The sequence below is a fragment of the Teleopsis dalmanni genome, chromosome 1 (assembly GCF_002237135.1).
Source record: "Teleopsis dalmanni isolate 2A chromosome 1, ASM223713v2, whole genome shotgun sequence".
Lineage (NCBI taxonomy): Eukaryota > Metazoa > Arthropoda > Insecta > Diptera > Diopsidae > Teleopsis > Teleopsis dalmanni.
The window spans coordinates 24,820,755-24,829,039 of NC_051846.1; positions in this window are offsets into that span (position 1 = coordinate 24,820,755).

Consider the following 8,285-nt stretch of genomic DNA (forward strand, 5'->3'; position numbering starts at 1 on the left):
AAATTTAGAAAATTGCTTAAAAAGTAGGTTAATTGCCGTACGCCCGTAATTTCCCACAAAAATATAACTAACTACTCATGGCAAGTCAAGTGCGTGTGTTTGTGTAAATCCGGCAATTATTTCACTGTACATTCAACTACAAAAACTCATAGTGCGAGTAATAGTGCTTACAGTTTTTACAGTGTAAATGCTTTTAAAATTATAAGCAACACAAAAAATAGTAAATGTACAATATTTGTGTTTATATTTTGCTTTGTGTGGAAGTGCCTGCCTTCCTTGCTGCGACCTTAAACAGCATTCATGTGGGTAAGTCAGGCAGTGAATGAGTCAGTCACTTTATTTTAATCCACAACGAGATTATGTAAATAAAGTGAAGGTCCTTAAAAGCGACAAACAAAGCATGCACTGTTGGCAACCGAAAACAAAAACCAAAAACTCATTGCAAAATTACAGTGTAAAACTTTAAAGTAACAAACTGAAATAGCAAAAGTGGCGTTGCGTGCCTTTAAGTAAATTGGCTTGAAACTGTGCTGTTAATAGTAGGCGTGCGTGTATCCAGTTTATTGCACTTAAAAAACTTATTCCTCATAAATGCAAGTAATGCAGCAATAACAGTATAACTTTTAAAACAAAAATAACAAAAATAACAAAAATAAAAAGACTACGAATATTTGCAATTATAATAAGTTTAACAACAAAGGGAGTTTAAAATACAAAATACAAGTTACATTATTCGTAACAACTTTGGCAGCAATTCTTTTACATAACAAAAGTGACGTCAAACATATCGCGATTTCGCACAAAAGCATGCTACACTTTTTTACTATTCGAAGTGAAGCTGATTGAAAGACTGCCAGGCAGGCTTTATACATTGTAAGGACGAATAAACTTTTTTCTGTTACTTAATGGAATTTTGAATTTAATGTTTTTATCAGCTAAAAAGGGAAGGCGTCGAAAAGGCACGACTTACATGTGATATTAAAATATTAAAAAGAATTTTATGCGGTTTTATTGAACGTGAAATTTATATGCTTAAAGCGAAAAGTTAAAAGTCTATGAAAATATGTGAAGAGTCGCATGCAATCGGCTTAAGAAAAAATCATAAAATTTTAATATTAAATTTTATCAGCAAAAAAGCAGTAAATTCACATGTAAGTTGGAATTTTTATTAAATGCTTGATATTGTTATTTTGAAAATTTTTTGAAAAGTTTATTAATAAATAAATAAATATCAATAACTGTTAAATATATCTCCAAGAGTGAGCGTTTGTGACACGGAAATACGGTGGGAGGATAGCATAAAATATCTGGGGGTCACTTTTGACAAACGGCTTAATTGGCTTAAACATTTGAAATACAAACGGAATAGCTGTTCTAAGATTCTACATTTATTAAAGCCGCTATTTAATAATTATCACTTCAACTTTAAAAACAGAAAGTTACTTTATACGCAAGTAATTAGACCAGCACTACTGTACGGATGTGTTACATATAGCAAAGCCTCAAATACTACCTTAAAGCAATTACAGATAGCTCAAAACCAGGATTTAAGAAGGCTGTATAAGATTCCATGGTATATTAGATCAACAGACATACATAGAGATCTTAGGATTGACTCAGTGAAAAAATATATCAGAGACAGAGCTCTAAAGATATGCTGATTTAAGGTCCGTCATTAACTAAAAGACAAATAAATTATATGATTTCTTAGCCTATTTAAAGCCTAGTGTGGGATAGTGATAAGGCCCCCCGCCATTATAGAGTAAAAGTGCGTAATACCACTAACTCAAGAACAAGAAGAAGAAGAAGATATAAAGATAAATATAGTTATATGTTGATATATAGATATATTTTGTTATATCTGAGGATTGGTGTTGATATCAGGAAAAATATATTCATTTCGAAGTTTTAATTTACCCGTTATCATATATTAAAAAATATATAAACGCTTTATAAAATTTGATTATGATGAAAGATCAATTATGATGAAAGTACCTATATTCTTAAAAAAAACAATTATTTTTTATGGAGTATAAAAATTGTGTAAAGCAATGTATCACATTCCTAGATTAGGTTTCATACACAAGAAAGAATAATAAAAAATCAAGCAATAAGTAATGCCTTCACGAAAGAATAGTACTGAAATCTAACAATTAAAATTAACTATAATTAAATAATTCAATTATTTTGTATATATATTATTATTTCGTTTTAATATAACAGTTCTGACTTCTAAACTTCAAGTTAGAACATATAAGTTAACATTAACTTTGGCAAAGGCGGCTAATTAACACTAACTCTGAGCCTCGAATGTAGCAAATTGCAAGATTAACCCTTAGTATTTGCAGTTTCAAAAAAAAAATATATTTACGACTAATTAAATATAGCAGCTGTATGATTAGCTAAAAATACAATTAATTAAAAATATTATTAAAAAAATTTTTGTTGTTGCATTTTTACTACTGTTTAAATAAAAGTCTCTCTATTGAAAACAATAGTTTTTATTTTTATTTTATTTTATTCCAATTTTCAGGAAAATTATATTTAAACAAAAGAGAAAAATAATATCTGTTTCTTAAAGACTTTTTTCTTTATGAGAGTTTTTTTAAATTATGAATTTTGGATGGTTTTGCAGACAAAATTTATATATTTTCCAAATATTATACAACTTCATCTCGACAATTATCAAATACATGTATATGTATATAATACACGAGAAGATTATCCTTCACAGTATTTTAATTCATAATGGTTAAACACCACTTAAATATTAAAAAAGGAGTTATTATATTATTGAATTAAACCCAATTTCTGATATATATTTTCAAATTTGAAGCAGTTATCACATATCTGTTTCTCATTGTGATAACATTTTAAAATTGATTACAATTCAGTAATTCACTGTGCTTATCCTCATATTAAAGGCATAATAATAATACGCAAATCTTTGCTTTTTCTAAAGCCTTCGATAACGTCTTGATTGCATATTATGAAAATATAAGCTGCAAACAGAATAAACCATCAAATCAATAATATTCATATATCACTTTTTTCTTCCTAAGAAGAAATTATAAGCATTTTTTTATTTAAAAAAAATAAATAAAAAGAATCAAGGATTCATACAATCGAAATCCTTCTGTGATATGTGGGAAATAATTCAAGGAGAAACGCATGTTTCCCAGAAGTTTAAACGCAAACAAATTTCAGGTATTTCAATGGATTTTTTCGGAAAAGTATTTTTTAATAATTCTTTATTGACAATGAGCAATAAATATAAATTGTGGAAATATTGACCATCCCAACAATATTTGTGCATATAAGGAAAAATAATTTATAAGTTATTTGGATATTTATTTATTGTTGTGTGAATAAAAGAGGCAAGCCATAAATTTTACCAAATTTATTTACTTTTATTAAGCAAAATAGTAATTTATGCCACATGTTTGCTTTTTCAACTTGGATGAGTGCGTTTTAATACAGTTTTTGTCTAAAATTAGTGGAGTAAGGAAAGGTTTAAAAATAGTCATTATTATTATATATCTGTCTATACTCCTATGTCGATAAAAAGATATACTAAATATTTATGTATAGTACCATATGTGCTTTATGACCTCAAGTTGGGTACTTAGGACAATACAGCTCTCAAGTACTACCAAATAACTGATTTTGAGCTCTAGTAGTCAAAATAAGGGAATGAATTGAAAAAAAATAAGAAAGAAAATTTTACAACAATTTCTGCGTTGAGTAAGTTAAGCTTTAAGTTGTGTCTATTTTGATGATGAGATACAATATCTTTTGAAATAGGTTTGTATTTGATTTAATTTCACATTATAAAAACTGCTCTTTAAAAATTTGTAATTTATTCTATTTCTTAAATTCAGTCTCACTGAGTATCCGTCACCACTGCATTATACTCTATTAGAATTAACTAACACTATTGCAGTATTACTTGGCTTACTTCAGACTGTGCTGATCATTCACCATTCATCGTCATGGCCACTCAAACTATCACTAATAGTGGTACTTCAGTGTTGAGGATCATTTGAATAAATATATTTTCGTATAATTTCTTGGTTAAATAAATTCGAACACTTTGGTTTTAATATTACTATGGATAGGTTGTGCATATATTGCTACCTGAAATATCGCACAGTTGGAAAATGGTTCTCATCAAAGTAGATAATATTCCATAATTGGGATCATTTGTACAAGTAAAATAATTCTTTTGCTCTATTTAGTTTAGTTTAGTTCTTGCATATCTATGTACCATGTTTTTTTGAACCTTATGAAACGTCATTTTGAGGTTGATTTTCAGTAAATTGAGTTTTCGATGATCAACAATTTGTTTTGCAGTAATATGCTTACAATAAAATTATAACATTTTATTTTAGTACATTATTATCAACTTTGTTGTATAGATATACTTCTGGATTATAATAAAAAACTATGAAATACCAAGACTTGATTTCTTTCATCTCTCACAATTCTTCTTTTTCCTCACGAACTTTTCATCTACATCGAAAAATTATCAAAACTTCTTCTTCTCACTACACACAACTTGTCTTTTTTTATCCAAAACCTTCACCCACACCTTGCATTCGTCTCCTAGTATTTTCTTTTCATAGACATCTTTACGGACTACAACAACGACAACCAAAATTTCTACTATTGTATTTACCAGGAAGTTCAAAATCATTTTCTAAAGTAAGTAATGATTATTTTCTAAGTTATAATAATTGACTATTGTCTACAAGATATTACCGAATAAAATATTCGGAATATTAGAGAGACAAGTACCCTATTTTAATGTTCAACAATCGCTATAAACCCGTAGTTGATAATTAATCACCAAATAATATATTTTCATTCTCTCCATGTCATGTAAGCCGTAATGCTTAATGTTAGAGAAACGTGTGACCCATAGTCGCTAGTTAATGACAAAACATAATATAAGATGTCGTCACTCAGTTTTATTTTTTTATTTTTTATCTTATTTATCTGTCACAGTGGTCTGTGATCACTTTGTTGATGATTACTCATCAGGTAAGATATTTTCATGCAGTGCATGTTTACTTGGTGAGCGAAAAAAGTTGAACTTTCTTCCTTTTGCTATAATTCTATTAGTAAAATGGTTAGGATGATATTGCATATTTTTTTTTGTGATTTCTGGCTTGGCTTTTTATGTTATGTTAAGTCTTTTCCGAGTTAATGCATCTAGGCACTTTTACTCTATAATAGCTGGGGGGATTCTGCAGAGGTCCACCCATCTCACTGACTAATTTGAGTATTTCTGATAAACTTCGTGATTACTCAATGATTGATCTAAGATCTGCGTACCGCCCCATGCGGTTAGTGATTACTCTGAGATTAGTTAGTGCTAAGTAGGACAACGTGTCGGTTTTCGCATATAGCTTCAGAGCTTTGTCCCTTATATATTTTTTGTTCGGATCTATTCTAAGGTCTCTTAGCATGTCATTCGTACCATGGTACTTTGAAGAGCCTTCGGTGACCCTGACTGTGAGCAACTTGTAGATTTTAGATAGTAGAGTCGGCAGCTTTGCTATACGCGAGACACCCATAAAGTAGTGCTGCTCTAATTATCTGACTGTAGATCAGCTTTCTGTTCTTCACGCTAAATTTTGACAAAGAATATTTTCCGGTATGTTCCCTTTATAAGCACAATATTGGTTATACTTTATTTATTTATTTGTCAAATTTATATATAAAAAAGAATATTAATGTATATATTTTTTTGTCAAAATATTTTTCAATTTAATTAATGCAAAACAGTTAATGAAAAAAAAATGTTTTTTTATTATGGCAACATTCTAATTTGTTTATTGATATATTACCAAAATACAATTCAGATTATGTTTACAATATAAGTATAATTAAATATTTTTAAAATTTTTTGTTTAAATTGTTACAGTTTTTCATCAGCATTTAAAAATATTTAAAATAAATAAAAATAAATTGACGAATAAAAAATTGTTGGAGTGACCACAACAATTTCCCACAAAGTGGAAGCCAGCATGCTTCCACTTTATTACACACAAAATTGGTTTATATAGAATTATATACATATATATATAAATTTATATACATATATCTGGCATAAAATTTAAAATAAAAACAGAAAACAACAGAAATAGATTATTTATTATTTTTTAACGCACATCATTAGTTCACTGACATTTAGTCCCTTTTCGGGCCAAAACCAAAATACTTAGCCATTTGCTCTTGGCTTTATTGTTGCCGAAAACATTTATTGTTTTTAAGCCAATAAAAACTGTAATTGTAGACTGAAACACTTCGGATACTTTATAGATACGTTTTTTGGCTAGGGTCACTAAGTAGCTTATAATAGTAATGAGGATTTAACTGCGCGCAACCCTAATTACATTAAAATAAATGTTATACTTGCCAAAACAGTTTTAAATATCATTTAGCAAAACAAAAAAGTATATTTTTATACTATGCTATAAATTTATACAATTCATAGATACAATATTGTACTTTGTAGGGTTATAAAGTAGTATTTTTTTCTTTAATAGTTGAATAGCTGTTGCACTGGGATGCAATAAAGGCATTTTTAAGAGAACTACTGTTAAATTTCGCGGCTTGTGAAAATATTTAACTGATTTTAAATGCAACAGACAAGCGTAGGGCCCCTAAGGAGTGTAGCTGAATTGTGCTTTCCATACTCATGCCAAACTTATGCCAACATATCCTCATCCCTCAGGCGCAATAACTTTGAAAGGATTTTATTTTGATCTATTTTTCCTCCTTTTCTGCGGGCACGTCGAACTTACTCATATCATTCTTTCATTCTCAGACTGACATGAAGCATGATTTGAATGTGCAAGAATTTCATTCCAAACTTTATTCTTATAACTTTACTTTGAAGGAACAGTGTAGCGTTTTTCTGTTCGGGATTGTGAGGAGTGTTTTTGAAGTTTGTATAGGTAAAAAAAACAAAAAATCTATGCATGAAAAAATCTCAACTTCCACGGATGCATAAAGTGAAACTTTTTCATAACCACAAGAGCACAGCTGCAAAGCGTCAAATTTTTTTATTCATTCACATTTATCGATATGTAAAAATGTTATAAATTTTTCAGAATTTACTGGTAAATTTTTTTTTTTTTTTTGACATATTGGCTGCACTATGAATGGCAATATTTGAAGCATTGCATTTTGCCGAAGTGCATAATCAAGATGGTTTCTTTGTTATTATTGTTTGGCAGCTTCTCGTTACTGCATGGATGCTTGACTATATTCAGTGGGGTTAGAAGTGCGCATTACAGGCATTACAAGCATTTAATGTCATATAAATGTCATATTTGCATGCCAATTGTGAATGCAATCAAATTGAAAATAGTTGCAGCATCAAAAACAATCCAAACTTTAATAACAATAACAACGACAACTACTATAATAACAACAAGGAGCTGAACTACAATAACAACAAGGATCTGAACTGCAGCAACAACAATGGCAATGGAATCAAACGGAGGGAAATAATGAAAATGGTGACATTAGCAGAGGCGACAACATTGCATAAAGCCATTGTAAATGTTATGTGTCGTAGGAATAATATGCATCCTTCAGCAAAACCTGAAGGCAGACAATTACATCAAGGATACGGCAAGGATTCCTCATTGTTTACTTTTGCGAAGCGTTTGCACTCTTTAGAGACATTGCAATGGAATAAAAAATTTTGTGCTGCAATAGAGTTTTCTATAGTCGCATGCGTGGTTTGAGTTCCTTAGAGGTACTGCGACTAACTCACTATAGGTAGTCAGGCAGCCTTAATGTCAAGGCTTTTACTGCAGTTATTCATGTTTAATGTAGAGTTTAAACAAAATATGACACTTTGTTGCCATTCAGAATACGCTGTTGACTATGCGTTAATGATGTTGATTTTTTTGTAGTGCAACATCACATAAATTGCGGCTTAATTTTGTTTCAAAGTTGAGATACATAAAAATAGTGTGTCTATACAAATTTTCTGTGAATAATATTTTAAAGAAAATATTTTATTCTTCCTCTTTGAGACAATTAAAAGTAAGTTTATCTTTTAAATAACATGAGAAAATTATTTTGTTTTCTTAATTAATTTATATAAATTAGAGTGCACATATTTTGCAAAAATTACATAGTGTATATTCCCATACTGAACTATGGTTCCACTATCTGTCCAAATATCGCCTTTAGCTTAACAACAGCTGTATTTGATTGAAGTATTGATATTAATTGTAATTTAAGTTAAGAATCAGGACATT